The following is a 21,177-nucleotide window of genomic DNA, read 5'->3' as shown; positions in this document are numbered from 1 at the left end:
GACACCCCTTAGGCAGATCCGGTCCCGGCAACGGAACCATTTGTTGGCTTATATGGGCCTGACCCAGGTTCGAAAGAATTATTTAGCCAAACAAATCCTGCAGCTGCTGGCTCTTTCGGCAACATTCCGCGGAGCGCGGACTGAGGTCTCACCCGAGGTAGTAGATGAGGGTGCTATAACCAGGTTTACGCACCCTTAGGATGTCTAGATGTGGTTTGGAGGTTTCGCGCACCATTTTGTAGCTTTGCACTACTCTGTATTCGCATAGATTCTGACCCAGAGTAACCCTTACTTTCTATTAGTGCGCTGTTTACTGGTCTAGTCTATTTAATGAAGTATTGTAAATCAGTTCTACTTAGAGGGCTCTTTAAGAAAACTTCTATCAGATTTATCCAATTTGCGCACTTAGATTAAACACAGATTCACATGTATTCAAGATGTAAGCATATGCGCATAGATCAACAATGATATTAACCATACAAAAAACTAGATCCATGATACTTCAGATTTAACACAGAATTACCAAAGCAATTTATCTTTATTTACTTTCTTCACCAATACATCCAGATCCGCCCTGCGCACTCAGTTGTAGGGGTCCGCACACACAGCTGCGGACTCTTCTAGGCATCTACGCACATAGCTGCAAAGCCTCTATCCACTACCCAAACCCCTGACTCAGACTTACAAACGCTTTTAGATTTTTCTCCTCAAAAACCCATTATATTCCATATCCAAGATCATACAACAAAAACTTAGCTACCTCTACCCATAGAACCTCGCTCTATTTATACCTTTCCATGGACCATGATCCATGGGTGGGCCGACTTAACTTACATTTCTTTACATTATTTTTGGGTGGACTACCCTTTGACTCCAACTTATTACAAATCGCGCTTCGTGCATCCCGCGGAGTCTTTACCCTATCTTTATCCAAAACTTTAAGCTTTGTGCCCCATGACTGTTGCGCGGGGCTTCTACTACCCAACACTATAGATGGATTTTCCTAATCTTCTCAATAAATTTCTTTTCCCTTAAGTAATGCCATGTAAGAACCTCCCTCACTCCTTACTACCCATATCTAATATCCAAAGGTGAAGGTGGAAAATATCCAAAACAATTTTCATATAGAGACTTACCAATAGAAGTGTGGATCCCAAGTCTTGATATGATTCTAATTGTAACCCCTCAAAAGTTGCCCAAAGGTGAAGGTGGAAAATATCCAAAACAATTTTCATATAAAGACTTACCCATAGAAGTGTGGATCCTAAGTCTTCATACGATTCTAATTGTAACCCCTCAAAAGTTGCAACAAAGTATTGTTGACTACTTTTGTTTTCCCATATGTCTATGGATGAAAGATTGTATATTGTTGTAACTTCATGCCCATATTATCCCACATTGTAGTCCAAAATGCACTGAGAAATCTTGTGTCACTATATAAATTTTTTTTTCCTTGGTATCCTAAAGTGCACACTCCTATCTAAAGAACAATTTTGTTGCTTCTTTCCCCCTAATGATCTTTTTATAGGGCATTAGAATACAAATATTTCCAAATCTATTAACTAGATAGTAATAGACTTCATCTAAATTCCATGGAAATGGTTCCCCTAAGGGATGGTACAAATCTTATTTCCCATTACTAGCCTTGCTAATACAATAAAGCATAAAGCCTCTTCTTGCATCTTGGGCCAATACACATAGTTCTACAAGTTGGCCATGGTGTGGTATGAACTTCTCTAATCAAATATAATCACTCATCTTTAGGAGTTAAATTTTAGCTTGGGTTTTTTTACTCCATTATTACCATGCTTTTTTCTGATTATTACATTTAACCATACTTGGGAGCTTTAGAGGGCGGTTAGTTTTAGATTTTGTTGATAATTTAACTTGCATTTATTTTCTCCTTATTAATTGTAATATATTTGGCTTGCTTTTCTTTTGACTTCGTTTTTGTGTTCCGACGCAATGGATCATTACATTTAGCCATTATTGGGAGCTTTGGAGGGCCGTTTGGATTAGATTCTACTGATAATTATTGTATGGGTTTATTTTCTTTCTTATCAACACTTACTTTAACTATATCAGATTTGGCTTGGCTTTCTTCTGACTCGCAGATTTGTTCCCAATGTAACCTCCAGTTTGTGAGGCTACAATCTTCTTCCAAGCATCAAATAATTTAGATGCTACAACATGAATGTTGTATAGTTGATGCTTTGTGAGAGTTCGAAGGTGTTTGTTGAGTTCAATAGAAAGAAAAAATGGGACAGTTACTGGGAAAGCGTGAAGTGCTTTCAAAGCATCCACACATAGTTGCTCATCAACTTCTCTGTATTGGTCTCTAGAGGCTTTGTCAACGGCTTTTTTCGTTTTCTCAAAAATTTCCACCAACTCCTCCTGCTCAACATTTCAAGGCATTACTACTATGCACACACTTTTAATTCCAACCTAGTGGAACCTTATTTCCTCACAATAAAGGAAAAAAAAACAAATACTTCTAAATTCAACATACAATGATTAGATGAAATAAACGAATAAAGTGGAAAAAAATTTACAATTTTATTCATTCACATTATTTAATAATAACATGTTTTATATATATATATATATATATATATATATATATATATAAAATATATAATTTGATGAAATTTAATTAAAATAAAATAAGAATAAATTGGAGTAAGCTATTTAATTTTAAAATGGAAATAGGGTGTTTTTCACCTTAGCTATTTGACTCCTCAAATAATTAGTTTAATTAAACTAGTTAGTTTTTATGTGGGCGTATGGTATGTTTCTCCTTCACGATTTGCGTGAAATTAAGTGGGGTAAATATATTTTTGGTGCGTGTTGGTCAAACATAGACCCGTTCAAATTATGATTTCAGGCTTTGATTTCTTGAAATGAATATATTTAGCATAATGAATAAAGGAATTTAAGTTTTGACGTTGAATCAAGAAAAGTGAAAGAGGTGAGGTAACACATCGAGATAAAAAAAAGTTATTTAGTAAAATTAAGGCCATTTAAGTTTCAACCTATTCAATTTATAAGGCACACATTTTGGGATGGAGTGACACACTGTATTGAAGATTTTGCATTTTACGGTTTGATATGTGTTTTAATGATGATACGTGTTTTTTTTATTTTTGATAGTATTTGTAAGTGATATTTTTTAGAATTTTTGGGAGATTTCTGCTTAGAATCTAGTAAAAAGATATGGTTAAATATTGTTTTGAGTACATATATGGATTCAACACTCAAAAATTTATGAGGCATTTCGATTGTGAAGAGTTCACCCATCAACCTTGTGATCTCAAAGAATCCCTATCAAATTCTAAACATATTAGATAGGCAAATAAAATGGAAAACTTTCCAAAAACACTCAAAAATTTATGAGGCATTTCGATTGTGAAGAGTTCACCCATCAACCTTGTGATCTCAAAGAATCCCTATCAAATTCTAAACATATTAGATAGGCAAATAAAATGGAAAACTTTCCAAAAAATTGCACTTAAAAGACCATAAAAGTGATCCTTTAGAATAAATTATCCATACACTTATAGTGCAAACATAAAATTCAATCATCAAATGAGACATTTTTACATGATGCAACCTGCAAATGATAAAAATGATTTAGAATAACCACTTTTGACAAAATATTACGTAAAAAATGGGACAAAATTCAGACACATAACATAATTTTTACATGTGAAATTTTTAAGAATTTGGTTTCTCCCTGTACTGTGAGAATTTTTAATAACAATAGTTTTGTTTCTTTTTTAAAATAAATTTTCTCATCTTACTTAAAAAAATATTTATTTTTATACAAAAATGGGATTTAAAGTATTGAAAACTATATTCTATTAAAAAAATAATTAAAGTATATTATTTTGAAAAAATTATAATAATATTAAAAAATTTTAGGTTAATAATTTGGTGAAATATTTATTTTGAATTGAAATTTAGAAAATCATATTGTAACTATCCCCTAAATTAAATTTTATAATATTTTAAAATTACTACACTAACAAAAATATATCATTTAAAATAATTTATGAGTGATCATTGTTAGCGTATTATATAATTATATATACATATACATATATATATATATATAATTAAAAAATAAATAACATCCAAATTATTTTAACACCCGATCAAATTACTATATCTAAAGTATAATTTTCCTTATTTAAAAAAAAAGAGCAATAAATAAAATTAAACATAAATTTTAATGAATATATATACAACTAAAAATCAGTTTTACAAATTTTAATATTTTATTGTATTTTATATTAAAAAACATGTATATTTTTCATATTTTTTTAAATTAAATATAATTATTTTTTATATTAAAAAATCATCCATATTTTTTATTTAAATAAAAAATATTTTAATTAAGTTAAAAAATATTTTTCAACATTGCAATATTAGATAATTATAACATTATATAAATCATCATTTTTTAAATATCAAATATTAAGTTGAAGAGGTTTATATTTCATTTCTCTTATCTATTTGGAGAATCTAATTATTAATGATGAGGTATGAGAGCTAGCTATTCTAATTCTTATAATTTAATTTGTGGAAAGAGTTAATATTTAATGTAATTAATCATTTTTTATAGGTGTGGTAGGGCATAGTGTATGCCTAGTTAAATAGGATGGATTTTAAATTGTTCAAGTTATTTGCAATAATGATGTCAACATTAAAGTTATTTGGAACAAAATTTCCATTATAACTTTGGACATTGATATTGTTTCTTTTTATGTTCAGGATAAGAGATATATTTGGAACAAAATTCCCATTATAATCTTGGGACATTGATACTATTTGTTTTAAGGAGAATTTCCAGTGGATAATGAATGCACAACTAATAAACCTCTAAAGTTTATTTATTTTTCTTCCCTTTAAGGTTGAAGTAGTTCTATTAAATACGAAGAGAGAATAACAAGAAGGTTGAGGTAATTTTTATTATTTTATTGATAGTTTTTTTTGAAAATCTATAATACATTTAGCGGCAACTAAGATTAAAAATGGTAAAAACATAAAATTAAATTAGTTATTAATATTCAATATCAATAGCCTAGTGTGATTATTGCAAAAAGGAGTAGAGGCGGAGGAGTTTCCCGAAAGTTATGAAAATTCCGGTCATATTGAGAAAAAATCTGGCAAGGATTTTTGTAAATCCAAGTTATAGTTGTTAAACTTCAACTTTTACGTGTCTTAGATGTTTTGATGGCATTGAATCCATTTCCACCATCAAAAACACGATTCAAACACTGGCTCTGCAAGATTTTTTGAATTTTTTTTGCCCAGATTCCAACCACTTTTGACTCCAGGCAACTCCTCAGTCTTGTTAGACTCCTAAAAGTCTCTGTCCTTCCATGCATAATCTTCCATTCACATGTATCAATAGTGTTGATGATGAAAACCTTGAGTTCTATGGCCATTTATCAATTGCAATATTTCTTTTATTGTCTCACTTTAATCCGTTGTATAGTACAAATTAATAATAAAAATAAAATATTATAATCTATATTTTAATTTAACTATATTTAAATTAAGTTAATTTAACTATTTTTTAATCTAAAATTTCCATAAAAATTTATACACATAATAGATTAAAATGAACAAACGTGATATTAAAGTATAGTACAAATTAATAATAAAAATAAAATATTATAATCTATATTTTAATTTAACTATATTTAAATTAAGTTAATTCTATTTTTTAATCTAAAATTTCCATAAAAATGTATACACATCATAGATTAAAATGAACAAACGTGATATTAAAGTTTATAAAAATTCATTCACAAATAGAGTTCTTATTATCTATCCCTAACCGAAAATAATTATATTGCTATTTTAATTGTAATTTTTATTGAGCGGAGAGGCTCATTTTACAACCCAGTATAATGGGATGTGTAAGTTTGCTTGTGTGTTTATCTAAAAATAAAATTAAAAATTAAAAATTATGTTCTAAATAGAAAAATAATGTCACCTATAAAAAAATGAATATGTTGTAAAGTAATTAGAAGTAAAAAAATGTGTGATTAAATGTTTAAATTTATAAAAAAATAAGTTTTTATGGTTAAAACTTTTATGTGGTCACATATATATACTCTATTTAGCATTCACAAATACAATTTAAACAATGAAAAATAATACATTGTATTTTATACTTGAAGAAATTTAATCATTCGAAACTCATGGTTAATCCGTGCTTAAGATAGATCTATGTTGGTTAATATAAAGTTGTATACCTTTATTTTTTTGAACTCAAATTAAACTGGAGTAACAGTTATATAACTTTTGTTTCAATATAAAAATTAATTCATACTTTCAAAATTTAAATATTATATAGCTTTTATTCCAAAGTAAAAACTAATTCATACTTTTCAAAATTTAATAATTAAACTAAAAAAATACCTAATATAAAACTTTGTCTCTTAACTTCTCCTATGACAATCCACACTAAAAAAGCAAAATATATTACAGTTATATAATGCTGATCATCAAAATAACTAGTAAGGTATTCATTTCCATCCTACTAAATTGTGAAGCAACATAAAATACTTTGGTTCACTCACCCATATAGTGCTCTCACTTTTTTGCCATGATATTCTGTAAAACGATTTCATCGTTAAAAATAAAGCGGGTTGATATTGGTCCAGTTTTAACAAGCAGACAGATTTGCAATTTTCTTTTTTTTTTAAATCATTGTTCATGGTCCTACCGAACATAATTTTAGGTAATCTGGCTCCATAATTAAATACAAAAGATTACGCATAGTTCACCGGTTACAATAAGATGGCGTTTGAGAAATGTGAGCCTTCATCGAATTCTTATGTTTTATTAGACGGCTCGACTTCCGCATTTATTAACTTTGTTCTCTATATGCCTATATGCCTATTTTGTTGCCTATTCTACCAAGATTATATAGTTTCAATAAGTTATATATATATATATATATATATATACCGAAGTTCACGAGAAAATGTTTTAATTAAATATTTTTGTTTATTATATAGACTTGATATGAAAAAGTCATAATTATTTTAATGGTGAAAATAATAAAAGACAAGGAAAAATGTGGATTTATTAAAAATAATATTATGGAATTAAAATTATTGATGATGATGATAAATAACATCCATTAAGATTAATATGATTTATTAGGCTTTAAGAAACTAAGAGATTAAGTGAGATTCTCTAATATTTTATTTCTATGATAAAAATAACTATATCCTCATAACATTGTTGAATTAACATGAAAGATTTTGAGTAAGGACTCGGCAATCCAAGAGAGTGATCTTCTTCTTCAACCCTCTTAGCATCACAAAAGCGTAGACCCTTTTGTCCCAAAGTGTTTTGGGAATTGACCAACACCCAATTTCACTTTGAAGCTCGTGAGAATTAGTTATTATCTTGGCAATGTTCATTTTCTTCTTAACATTGGTCAAGATAGATAATTTTAGTTTTAAAGATTGAGGTTGATCACTTCCATATAATACCTTAACATATTTTTTCTCTCTAACTCCTTATCATCGCATTACTTATCCTTAAATTTGGAAGTAATAATATTTTTAGTATTATCTTTATTCTTTAAGGTGATATCCTCCTTTAACCCCTAATGGTCTAGCCAAGAATGGGCATCCTTATGGTAGCCTCACTTAAGCTGAAGGTGGGGGTTTTGGATAGAGTTAGAAGCAATTTTAGGAAACCTATTGGCTTCAATGTTGTATAGATTCTTCATATACGTGATATACCTATTCATAGCCATGCTTTCAATGGAAAAAAGATTAGCTTCAAAAAAGAGGATAAGATAGGAAGTATTTTCTTTAGTCTTGAGGGTGTAGGTTATAAATTGATTTTGAATCATCTCATCTTCCTCCACAATTCTCTAGATATACTGAAACCCCAAACCTCCCATCCATATAAAATAATAGGGGTGAGGAGACTCTAAAAAAAAAAACTTTTTTTACTCCATATCGAAATATTTTTCGACTTACAATTGTTTCCAGGCCCATAATAAGCTTTCCAGCCTCCAATTATCTATTTCTCCATGTCATAATTCCAATTGAGTTGATGATGAATGTAAATTCCCATATATTTGTATGAAAAACTTTCTCCAAGTAGTTATTATCATAAATGAAATTATCACACTTGACCTTTCTGGATTTAGTTATCATGATATTAGTCTTATCGGTATTAACAATCATACCCATCTTGGAGAAGTAATATTGCAGGATTCTAAGTTGCTTGTCAAGATCGTCATGGCTCCTGGCTAAAAGAATCAAGAGCAATGACATACTAGTGATCCTGAGGCCATCACATCTTGTAGCTTCCAAGCAACCTTCTAGCTTATCAATGTAAATTTCAAAAAGAGTAGGCGATAAGGGACACCCTTTCTTAATTATGATATTGCATTTAACTTATTTTGACCAACCCTCAGTGGTCCTAAGCTTGGAAAAACATTCTCATATAACCTATTCACAATAAACCTTAACTTAAGAAGAACCATTATCTCTTCTAGCACCATAGCTTACCCCAAGGAACGATGTCAAAAGAATTTCTAAAGCAAACAAAACAATAGAAGAGATCAATTTTATTATTGAAAAATTCCTCTACAATGATCCTAAGAGTAACAATATGGTCTATAGTTGAGAGATATCTCCTAAAGATACCTTTTCATTTAGCCCTTTAACCTAGATTTCAAGCCAAAAGCTAATTTTCTTTTCCAAAATGAGCTCATACAACTGTTGGAAAAGCAAAGATATTATATTAGGGTTTGATTCTCTGATCTTGATAATTACTTGTGAGTGTGTTGGATTCTTTTACTTCTTTATTATCTTATCTTTCATCAAGCAATTATACATACATGAAGATCAGAAAACAAGAGACACAAGATATAGGCACATGCCAGGGAAAAACCCCCCTCGAGGGGAAAACCCAATCAAAGTGATTCTTCCTTTCAATAGTATTCTTTGAGACTCTTCATCCTATACCAAGACTAGACTTTCCCTCCACATCATGTCAGCCTCCAAGAACTTTAACCTCCCTTTTTAGCAACTTTGACTATTCGGTAGATCCCAACACCATGCAGTTTCTAACAACAACAAAACCTTATGAGACTTCAATCTCCTAAACCAGACCATGAAACAGAGAGATAAAGTCACCAAAACTTTGATTTTCCTCTTCTCTAGATATTATTAGTAACTCACACTTATTTCGCCCTTCTGAAAGTAGACTTCGCATCCCCTTCACTTCTCAGAAGATATCTAATTAATTGTGAGAGTGATGCTTTCAAATGACTTTGACTTCCTTCTTTATATAGCCTTGAAATGGGTTGAATGAGGGTCTCTAGGATGACTTGATATTCCTTAGGCCGACATGATGTGGAAGACACATAATTTATATTTTTCTTGATACAAAACCTTTTTACATGATCTAAAAGTCCATGAAGGGTCTCTTTGAATGTATAATGACTCTATAAACTCAATATTAATCCTAGGAGTCCACAATGGGTACTTTGACTAATATAATGAGGACTCAAGCATGAAACCCATGCTTTAATAATTCATTGTTACAATAATAAAAATTCTTTTCTTTATTCTTTTGACAAGTACATTACATAATGACTTAAGTACATTATTGAAGACCAAACATAGTTACTTTCCCAACATTCCCTCTTAACTAGGGAGGTATTCCTAATGTACAAATACAATGGAAGATCTCAAACTATATGAAAACATGAAGAACCTTTAGGCATCACAATTCCATGGAATAGATTCCTGACCAGGGAAATCTATCCAACCAGCCACTCAAAAATTTAGGCACCGCAATGCCATGGACTAGATTCTTAACCAAGGCAATCTATCTAACTAGTCACTCAACAATTTAGGTATCGCAAAGCCAAGGACTAGATTTCTGACCAGGGAAATATATTCAAGTGTGACTATGGTGGAATCAATCTTTCAACCCCTCTAGGTACCATCAAGCTCACTTGTTAACCACCGACCCAAACATATAGGTGTGTATCCAAAAATTGAGCTCAATAAGAAACGCCACCTTTCCAATTCCTGGATTCCTAACATCAACACATAGTGATGACCTAATGTCTCCCCAGGCAATGCTTCACTGACAAAGCCTCAACAAATCTCTTCCATTCCTTTGTCATCAATAAAATCACCAATATCTATCAAACCCAACAAGTTCCTTAGATATTTGAACTTCTTATTAGGAAGAGCCTTTGTTAGAATGTATGCTACCTGTTTGTTCGTCGGAACATACTCTAGCTTCACGATCCCATCTTGCACCAAGTTCCTAATAAAGTGGAACTTATTATTAATATGTTTCTTCCTCGAATGAAACAAAATATTTACAAAAATTTTGATACAACTTTGATTATCATAGTTAATCATAGTAGGACCCAGATAATTTTCGAACAAGTCTGTTAGAAGCTTTCTTAACCAAACAACTTCTTTTCCTACTTCACATGCAACCACATATTTTTACTCAGCACTACTAAATACAATGGGATCTTGCTTCCTACTTATCCATGAGATCATAGCGGCTCCCAGACTAAAGCATCCTCCGGTAGTTCTCCTTCCTTCAGTTTCATTGCCACCCCAATCAAAGTCTATGAAGCCAATCAACTTGACTTCCTTACTATCATACTTTAGGAAGTGATGTATAGTGCCACAAAGATACCTCAATATATGTTTAGCAGCTATCCCATGATCATGACGAGTTTCAAACTGAAACTGACTAAGAATGTTTACTGCAAAACATATATCTGGCCAAGTATTTACTAGATACATCAGGGAACCCACCAACTATTGATATAAGGTGGGACCCATGAGACTCGAGTCGGAGCTTCTCAACTTCTTGAGATTGGTGTTATAGGAGTAACCATTGGCTTGGATTCCATCATCCCAATTTTTTGCAATAACTTGATGATGTACTTTCCTTGCCCCAAATATACCTCTCCAGGTCTCTACCATACTTCTAGGCCTAGGTAGTAGTGTATCAGTCCTAGATACTTCATCTCAAATTTTACTGCCAACATCTTCTTGCATTATTGAATTCTTCGTTCTACAACGGTGATGAATATATCATCCACATATAGTAGAATAATGACTAGATCATTATTCACGACCTTGATATATATATTTGGATTAATAATACTCTTCACAAACCCAAACCTGAGAAGGTATGCATCCATTCTTGTATACCATGCCCTTGGTTCTTGTTTTAAGCCATATAGATGCTTCTTCATTCTGTAAACGTGAGAGTGCCTTCCATTCACTTCAAATCCTTCAGGTTTTTCGATGTACACTTCCTTATCAATGGTCCCATTTATAAATACGGTCTTAACGTCCACTTGATGGATATTCCACCCCATTGTAGCAGCTAGTGAAACCAATGATCTAATGGTAGTGTACCTAGTAGTAGTGGGAAATGTTTATTCATAGTCAATGCCTTCCTTTTTAGAGAAACCCCTTGCAACAAACCTTACCTTGCACTTGTCTATACTTTTATCAACATCAAGTTTGACCTTATAGATCCACTTTGATGTGACAACTGATTTGTCACTAGGTCTAGGAACATTTTCCCAAACCCCATTCTTCATGATGGATTGATATTCTTCCTACATAGCTTTCTTCCAAACCTCTTCATGCTCAACTTCTTGAATTGTAGATGGCTCGACTTTAATCAATTTTGTCATATATGCAACATAACCCGAATATATTTTCGGTTTCTTACTTTCCTTGGAGGACATTTTCTCAACTTCATGTCCTTTAGCATCTTCTAATGAAGATATCAACCAATATGGCCTTTTTCTTGTGGTTGGGATATCCACCGATTAAATAATCTCACTCGGTCCTTCTTCTTCATCATTTGGAGTAGAGTTCTCATGAACTTCATCTTCTTCAAATACGGGAACTTCTTCGTCATCAAAATCAATAGGAATATCCTTCGATTTCTTGTAATCTTGATTCTCATAAAATATGACATCCCTTCATACTTCAATGTATCTTCCCTCCTTTATGTAGATTCTATATAATTTTGAGGAAATATTATAAACGAATATTCCCTTGATACTTAACGAGTCCAACTTCTTTTGCTTGTCCTTTGGAACATGGACATATGCTGGACTTCCAAATATCTGAAAATGATCCACACTTAGCTTCTTTCCCATGAATGCTTCTTCGGGTGTAGTATAAACAAGACTCGTATGAGGACTTCTATTTTGAACATACATGGCAGTCATTGCTTCTTCACCCCATAAGATGTTTGGTAGATCTTGATCAAGGATCATAGTTCTAATGCCTTCTTTAATTGACCTATTATTTATTTTGGCCAATCCATTTTGATTAAGATAGTAGGGAACAATGAGCTCCCTCTTAATACCTGCATCCTTACAATATGAAATTAAATCTTTAGAAGTGTATTCCCCACCATTGTCAGACCTTAGAGCCTTAATCTTCTTTTCGGTTAGGGTTTCCACCTCAGCCCTAAACTCCTTGAACTTATCAAATACTTCATCCTTTATTTTGAGTAGATAGAGCCATGTCTTCCTTGAAAAGTCATCAATGAATGTTACATAGTAGTGATGACCTCCAAGTGTCTTGTCAGACATGACCCCACACACATCAAAATGGATAAGATCTAATATTTCTTTAGATCTATATTCACTGTGATGAAATGGATTTCTAGAATTATTTCCCAAAGAGAATCCCTTGCATACACTGTCATGATCCAGCTTCATATCAGGAATGGCATTGACCAATTGATTAAGATTAGGGATGACTCTATAATGAAGATGGTCATGTCTTTGATGCCATACTTCAATGGTACATATTTCCATATGAACAAGAGCCTGAGGATATGAAGTGATAATGCAGTAAGGACTTTCTTCTTGAACTCCAATAATGCTAGCTTTATCAATACTAGAGTTCTTTCCCTAGACCAATACTTTTCCATCAACAAAAGAAATTCTTTCCCCTTTATCTTCTAAACAAGAAATAGAAAGTAAATTCTTTCTCAAACCTAGGACATAGAGAATTTTGTTGAGATGCGTCTTCGATCCATTGTCCATCTTTAATGATGTGGATCCCAGGCCTCTAACAACATAGATTTTGTTGTCACCCAATTCCACTGCGTGGGAGGATGATTCCTTTGATAGTGTGTAAGTTTCCTACTTTCACCTGTCATATGTCTCCATGCTGCACTATCAATGATCCATGAATTATCATCGGTAAGAGATCATGTAAGGGAAGCCAAGAATCCATGGCTCTTGACTTTATTGAATAGATAGTAGATGATCTTCTTGATCCATCTTCTAGCATATTTGAAACCCACTCGTATGTAGTTCACCATAGAGGGAGAATCCATGCCAAGAAAGTGATATTTGAATTCTGTTGACCTTGGCTCTGATACCATGTTGTAAAATCAAAGATATTATATTAGGTTTGATTCTTCAATCTTTATAATTACTTGTGAGTTGTCTTCTTTTACTTCTTTATTATCTTATCTTTCATCAAGATATTATACATACATGAAGATCACAAAATAAGAGACACACGATATAGGCACATGCTAGGGAAAAACCATCCTCACGGGGAAAACCCAGTCAAATTAAATATTCCTTTCACTAGTATTATTTGAGACTCATCACCTTATACCAAGGCCAGAATTTCCCTCCACACCATGTTAGCCTCCAAGATCTTCGACCTCCCTTTCCAACAACTTCAACTATGAAGCAGATTGCAACATCATGTAGCTTCCGACAATAGAAAAACCTTAGGAGACTTCAATCTCCAAAACCAGAACATGGAACAGAGAGAGAAAGGAACCAAAACTTCAATTTTCCTCTTCTCTAGAAATTTCCCCAAATTCACACTTCTTTCCTCCTTCCAGCAACAGACTTCACATCCCCAACACTTCCTAGTACTTCCCAGAAGATATCAAATTGATTGTGAGAGTGATGCTTTCAAATAACTTCGACTTCCTTATTTATATAGCCTTATAGTGGGTTGAATGAGGTTCTCTAGGCTGACTTGATCTTCCTTAGGCTCACATGATGTGGAGGGCACATTGTTACACAGTAATTTGTCACCATCCCTGTTACTCCTCTTATCGTACTTTGGAGGATTCATCCCGGGAGTTATAAGAAGTGACAAAGTCTAAAAACACTTGCATTATGTTCCCCTGAGTATGTACTTCATGTTCCCTGAAGACACCTTCTACAGATTATCCCTGAAAAGTGCTCTTTTTCCATTGGCGCAGGTCCACAGTATCTTACCCGCGCCAATCATGGAGATCCTCAAAAGAGGGCGCGACCATTGGCGCCCTGTCTTAGAGCAACAGTCGCACCAACCAAGTTTGGTCATGCTTTTTGCCTTAACGCACGCCCGACTGTTGTTTCCTTCATTACATGGAGCTTTTTGAGGATAAAAAATCAGTCTTATGTCGAGTTCTATCCTATCTCCATCTTTAATGGCTTTTGGGGATAATGCTAATCCACAATAGGTGTCCCGGTTCATCGTCTCCTCCTCCCTTCTTCATCTATATAAGCTTGTCCTTATGCATTTGACAAGCTAGTTCTAGAGTGCTAGTTCCAAGTTTATGAGTTCCGAAGTGCTGTAGTTTTGAGTTCTTGAGTTGTTGGAGTAATGCTAGAGAGGTTATGCTGCCGGAAGTCTGAGAGAGAGGTAGTCTACTGCAAGGCATATAGCTTCTCGCCCACCCAGAGGAAAGGTTCAGTGTCAGAACCTTGGTTGTAACTTTTCCTGTCTATTATTAATTAATGAATGATTGTTATTATAGTTCCAATCTCATTTTCTATTATGGTGATGTTGATTTATTTCCTTTCTGACTAAAATATAGTTGTGCCTTGGCGGATTTTATGCTTGTATCTGTTTCTTCCTTTGCATGTGCAGGTGTCCGTTTATGATCTGCTGGAGCGAGGGAGCGGGAATATCAACTTTGCTTCAACTACAGCGTTGGATTCCAGGTTGGTATTCTTAATTTACCTTTGATGCATAACTAGGAACTTGCGTGGCAGCGTGGTTTGATTGTGGCTAGTTCTGTTTTAGGCTAGTGGGATCACCTCTGTTCGCAGAGGGGATTTACCTCACCAAAAATTTGGTGACTCCACTGGGGAGAAGCTATTTGGAGTTTGTTTTGCATGATTATTTTTCTCTCGCTTGCCTGAGTTAATGAACTTTCTGGGTCAGTTTTGAAATTTCTATCTGCTGTTTGGTTCTTTTGGGCACTGTCAGTCAGACCCTGGGTAGTTATATTTTTTTTCTGGGTCAGTAAACGCGGCTGGCGCGTTTTTTCTTTTGACAGTCGCGCTAGTTGGCGCATGTTGCTCCATAGGCACCCGTGCCAATTAATTGTTAGCGCGAGTTGCAGTTTCACAGTCACGCCATCTCTGTGAATTTTACCAGTTTGATAGTTGAAAGCTCCTTAAACTCAGATTTTTTTTTTTTTTCCATATCTTTTGCTGCTTCTGGAAGTGTGTTGGACCTCTGTGTAACTAGTTGTTACTTTCATCCTTCAGTTGTTTGCTTATTTCTATCGATTTTGTATCCCAGCCCTAGAGTACCTAGTGGCTGTGCACGTCGAGCCTTCTGTGGGACGTTGTGGTTTGATCATCCAGTCAGCTTCTTGATTGTTTTCCGCACTCATCTAGTGATTCACTTCTAGCTTGCTTGGTTCTTGCTTGACTTCATTTGAACTTAGATCACATGGTTCATTGAATGTCTTTGTGTTTTCCTTTGCTTTGACAGTTCATATTCATATTTCTGAATTGGTTCTATGTCCATTGAGTGATTGTGTTTGTACTCGTGGATATCTCTTGAGGTTTGTTTACATGCATTATGCCATCTTAAAAAAAAAAAACAAAAGAGCTTTTTGCATTATATTAGTTAGCATTTATTGTTATTTGTCGCTTTTAAAAAGAAAAGGAAAAAATTTTTATTTCTTGCTATTAGCTGCATTAGGATCTTTGTTACTTCCTTGATAATCATTTTGTTTGTGTAAAAAAATATATCTCTACTCTTCTGTAGGTAGAATTCATCGAATGAAACGATATAATTTTGGCATATAGATTGCATTTAGGAAGTTTGGAGAGACCACATACGGTAGGACCAAAAAACTGAAACATAATTGAAGATAAACTATAAAATAAACTCAATGAACATAACAACACATTGGAACATAACGCAAACATTCTAGAGGTCTAGGTTAGAGACGTGTTCCGGCGTCGTCAAACCTGGTAGCTTACCGTCGAGTGGTTGGGTGATTCCTCCACGGTGAAACGATAAGTGCCAATACGGACTGTGCTCCCACGTACCGTCGCATATATATTGGGAGACCCCTATAGGAATAAAGCCTTTATCCATAGGAGTCCGTGTCAGCCGCCCTACGATTCGCAATGCAGTGAACACAGCATTCACGAATATTGACCACCCGTACCCTAAAAAGTATTCTGTGGTTTTGCGAAAAGTTTGGCACACCCTCTACCTAGAATTTCAGAGCAGTCACTTTTGATCCTTTTCGGACTCCTTAAACGAAAAGGTGCCTGTGAGCGTCTTGTCACTTCGTGCTCATTAAATATTCGAAGGAGACTAGAGTCATCTTTTCGTCCTTTTCTCGACTCTTAAAAAGTGAAAAGGTCAAGTTCAAAGTTCAGTGTCTTAAAATTTATTTGACCACGATCACATATAACCCGGTTAAATTTCGCTTGCGGTAGGAAGTTGGATTCTTTCTAACTCAATGGCATCCTTCCCTGAGCCCACCGGCCAAGGTGGTCCCCTGGCTGGTCCGATTCCTTCTGTCGGAAATGTCGGTGTCCAGTATATAGCAACTTTGTCTTTGCCTAGGTTCACCATCGGTTTACCCGTATGGGTGTTCTCAAACTCAGTGGTCTCGAGTGTGATAACTCCTATTCCACCACCACCTCCTCCACCCGAGCAATGTCGTTTTGATTCCAAGGTGGACCCCTATCCTTCTTTGCCTACTGCTGCGTCCTCATCTTCTACTTCGCCTGGTGAAACTCTGGATTTAAGTAACCAGGTGGCTAAGAAGAAGAAGAAGAAGACCAAAAAGAAGGAGTCTCCCAAAACAAAGGTCCCATCTACCCCGAATATAACTGAAGTAAAGTCTCCTCCTGCTCCGCAGCGGAAGGCTAAATTTCCTTGTATATTATGCAAGGAAAACCATCTTCTTCGCGATTGTCCTGGCATCCCCAGGGTCTTAGAAGTATGGTCTCACGATCGGGACTGCCCTGCATCATCCTCTGGAGATCATGGTGATGCTACTCTATCAGCTGGAAATGTTAAGGGAAAAGGGAAGATTCAAATCCCCTGTAGACTTTGTGAAGGCAATCATCCCCTTCACCTTTGTCCATTCATGGATATAGCCTCTATTGTATTGGAAAGTCTTACAGCTCCCCCAACTCAACTTCCTGCTGGTTATCGACGTTTCTCTGCAATTGCAGAACGTTCCCCTGCTGACCAAGAAATCAAGCCTGATTCCTCTTTGGTACAACTCTCTCTTCCCGAACCTGGCTGTGCTCAGCCTATTCCAGACCAGTACCTGGTCGGAAAGAGCGTTGCTCAGCCTGTTCCAGACCAGTCCCTGGTCGGAAAGAGTGTTGCTTTACGGCCTGTTCCAGACCAGTCCCTGGTCGAAAAGAGTGTTGATTTACAGCCTGTTCCAGACCAGTCCCTGGTCGGAAACGCTCTTGATTTACCCTCGTCGTCCACACACCACTTTGTTCCGGAAATGTTTGTCATCAAAGATGAACCACCTGAATCCAAACTAGATGAAAGTCCAAAGGTCCAGATGACAAGGGACCTGGCCTTTCCAAAGGTCCAGATAACAAGTGACCTGGTTTTGCCTTCAGAGGTTCCATCCTCAGATGATGTTATCACTGTAAAGGATGAAGATCACACCGTCCAAATTCTATACATAAACATAGACTCTAACGATCAAGTGAGCATCCCTCTCATTCCTTCGCAGCAGGAAGGAAGTCCATCAGAGCCATATCCGGCCGTTTATCCGGTCCCACCTCCAAGTAACCTCGTTGTTTCCTTCAATTGGGATCAACTAGACAGTCCCCGACTACCACCTTCCAGACCATTTCGAATTATAGTCCAAGTCTACCGAATGGTTATGGCCGGTACCATTATTGATGAGGGATCTCCTGTGAGCATCCTTTCTTCAACAGCCTGGGAAGCACTTGGTTCACCACTGCTTCTGCCTGAGATAAGAAACCTTACAGGTTTTCATCGAGAAACCAGTCGACCTTTAGGAATTCTTCCCCATGTACCTATCACATTAGAAGGGAAGACCATTCAAATGGGCGTCATGGTAGTCCAAGGCCCGTTAGATTACAATTTACTCCTTGGGCGAGACTATATTTATTGCATACATGCAATTGTGTCCTCACTCTTCAGAGTGATGTGTTTTCCGCACGAAGGAAGGACAATCAAGATCGTAGACCAACTTTCGTTCCCCGGTTCACACTTCACATATAGTCATCTAGCATTCCTAAATGGTTTTATTTCCACATGAAAATGCAACACCCAGTACGTCATCCTGATGACGGCAGCTGACCCGGGCGCGTGACTGAAGCCCGGGCGGCATGCATCCTCCTTTTCAAAATCGAGTCTTTCCAAGTGAACCTTCATTCCATCCACTCTGTGAATGCCATGAAGCTTGGGGGGCATGTACCTCGATTTGCATTATCATGCTGGGGGCATGCAAATTTATAACAAGCATAGTTTTTTCGTTTCAAGCTTGTGTAAACATGAAACCGAATCCAAGCAGAGTTCTCCATGGTTCAAGCTTGTGTAAAAATGAACCCATACTTGATTTACATCTCGTGATTGCCATTTATCTGCTAAATCCTGCTAGAGGAGCCTTGGTTGTTTCATTCCATCGCCACCATCTCTTTGGCCGGTCATATGCTTTCACGTGGTTGTTTTCCTTTCCTAAGGAACCGCAGCAATGAGTGGTTTTATTAGCCATCCTCTTGACCATTACATGTTTTGAGTAGTTCCACCATTACCGGAACCAGTTGCTACCCTTTATACCACTCGTTCCTCTAGGACGAGTCGCCTTTAAGCTCTTTTCTGACTCGTAAAATATGAAAAGATTGCCGAGTATTTTTTTTTCCCTTTTTGACTCGTTAAAAAGAATAAAACTGAAGGTCTGCTTTCAGCTCTTTTCTGACCGTTTAAAGAGGAAAAGATTGCCGAGTCGCTCCTCTTGACTCGTTAAACGTTAATAAGGGGCGGTCATTTTAAGTTCTTTTTGTCGACCGTTAAAACTTAAAAAGATTACCGGGTTTTTTTCGTTTCGGACTCGTTAATGGTTACGAAACGACGTGGTCTTGATCACTTTTTTACTTTTTCAGGTCAAAATCACTATTCATGAAAATTACTCCTCGATCGTAATGATCGGGCGGTTCTTTCGGGTATTATTTTATACTTTTTCGGGCCCGAGAGACACAACTTTATGAAAAAGGACACCCCTGGAGTTTCCTTTTTGCAGTCTTTTCAAACTCTCTAAACATGAAAAGACGCCGAGTTCTTCCTTTGTCAGACTCGTTAAAACCTGATGACATCGGATTTTGTCGAAATGACGCATCACAAGCATATGCTATCCCCATCAAGCTTGTTAAAAATAATTGGGGTACTCGCCAGAAATGGTGGGGGGAAAAGAAATTTTGGAACCATAATTATTGTTGTGTCGGCAGTATGTCGCTCTTGAACATGGCACTCCTCTGCTTTCGTGTCTGGGTGGGGACATCTCATCTTATTTTTCACTTGCCTCCGTGGGATTGGGTAATCCTATTTGACCTCTCATCTGCTCATTGCCTCGTCACTATGACCTCTGATCTATCGATGTCAAATACTGCCAACTCCACTCTAGTGCCGCCGATATGTTCAAGAGAAGTTGACCTCTGCAAAGAAACAACCTCCCTCTGATAGCTCATACAATTTTGATTCACAACATCATCTCTCTGTCTCGTGTCGATGATGTGGGAAACATTACGGCCCACCTTCGATCAAGGTCACTTCCTGTCGACTTCAACTCATTATCTAGGAAGTTGATCTAGAGACTCCTTTCCGGTGCCTTGGAGCCTGCATGCCTCAATGGCAGGTTCTTCATGTTCGACGTGAGGTTTTCATCATTGGCCTCAGAGCGAATGATTCTACGGGTGTTCGACTTCAGATCATTAATTCACACACCGTAGATTGTACCTATAGTACCTTGAGGGCCATTGTCATTATTGGTGGTACCTCTCGCGTCTGTTAACAGTTTCCACTATTGACTGGTAATCAGACGATGTTCATGCGTGTTCGACTTCAGCTCATGTATTCACATGCTTGAACTTGTACTCTTGTTAGGGTCGAGATGGAGCGCAAGACCCTGGATTGTATCTGTTGTAATCCAGGCGTGATTCTTGATACTTGACTTATTCACTGGATGGTTGCGACCATACCTGAGTCAATTCATTGATCCTAACCAGATGGTTGCGTCCATACTATGGATCTAAATTATCATGTACTCTCTTATGGATGGCTGCGACCATACCACGTACATCATGTATTTGAGCTATCAATAGTATTTCTCAATGCAGGTTCTCGGCGGCAGCTATATGTGTTCTTGCAAAGCATTTCACCCCTCTCTCGCTCGGGCCTCATGCTTTGGGGGGCATCTGTTACACAGTAATTTGTCACCATCCCTGTTACTCCTCTTATCGTACTTTGGAGGACTCATCCCGGGAGTTATAAGAAGTGACAAAGTCTAAAAACACTTGCATTATGTTCCCCTGAGTATGTACTTCATGTTCCCTGAAGACACCTTCTATAGATTATCCCTGAAAAGTGCTCTTTTTCCATTGGCGCAGGTCCACAGTATCTTACCCGCGCCAATCATGGAGATCCTCAAAAGAGGGCACGACCATTGGCGCCCTGTCTTAGAGCAACAGTTGCGCCAACCAAGTTTGGTCATGCTTTTTGCCTTAACGCACGCCCGACTGTTGTTTCCTTCATTACATGGAGCTTTTTGAGGATAAAAAATCAGTCTTATGTCGAGTTCTATCCTATCTCCATCTTTAATGGCTTTTGGGGATAATGTTAATCC

The sequence above is a fragment of the Pinus tabuliformis genome, chromosome 4_2 (assembly GCF_031772625.1).
Source record: "Pinus tabuliformis cultivar Carrire ecotype Pingquan chromosome 4_2, CPIR1, whole genome shotgun sequence".
Lineage (NCBI taxonomy): Eukaryota > Viridiplantae > Streptophyta > Pinopsida > Pinales > Pinaceae > Pinus > Pinus tabuliformis.
Note: the sequence above shows the minus strand (reverse complement) of the source record.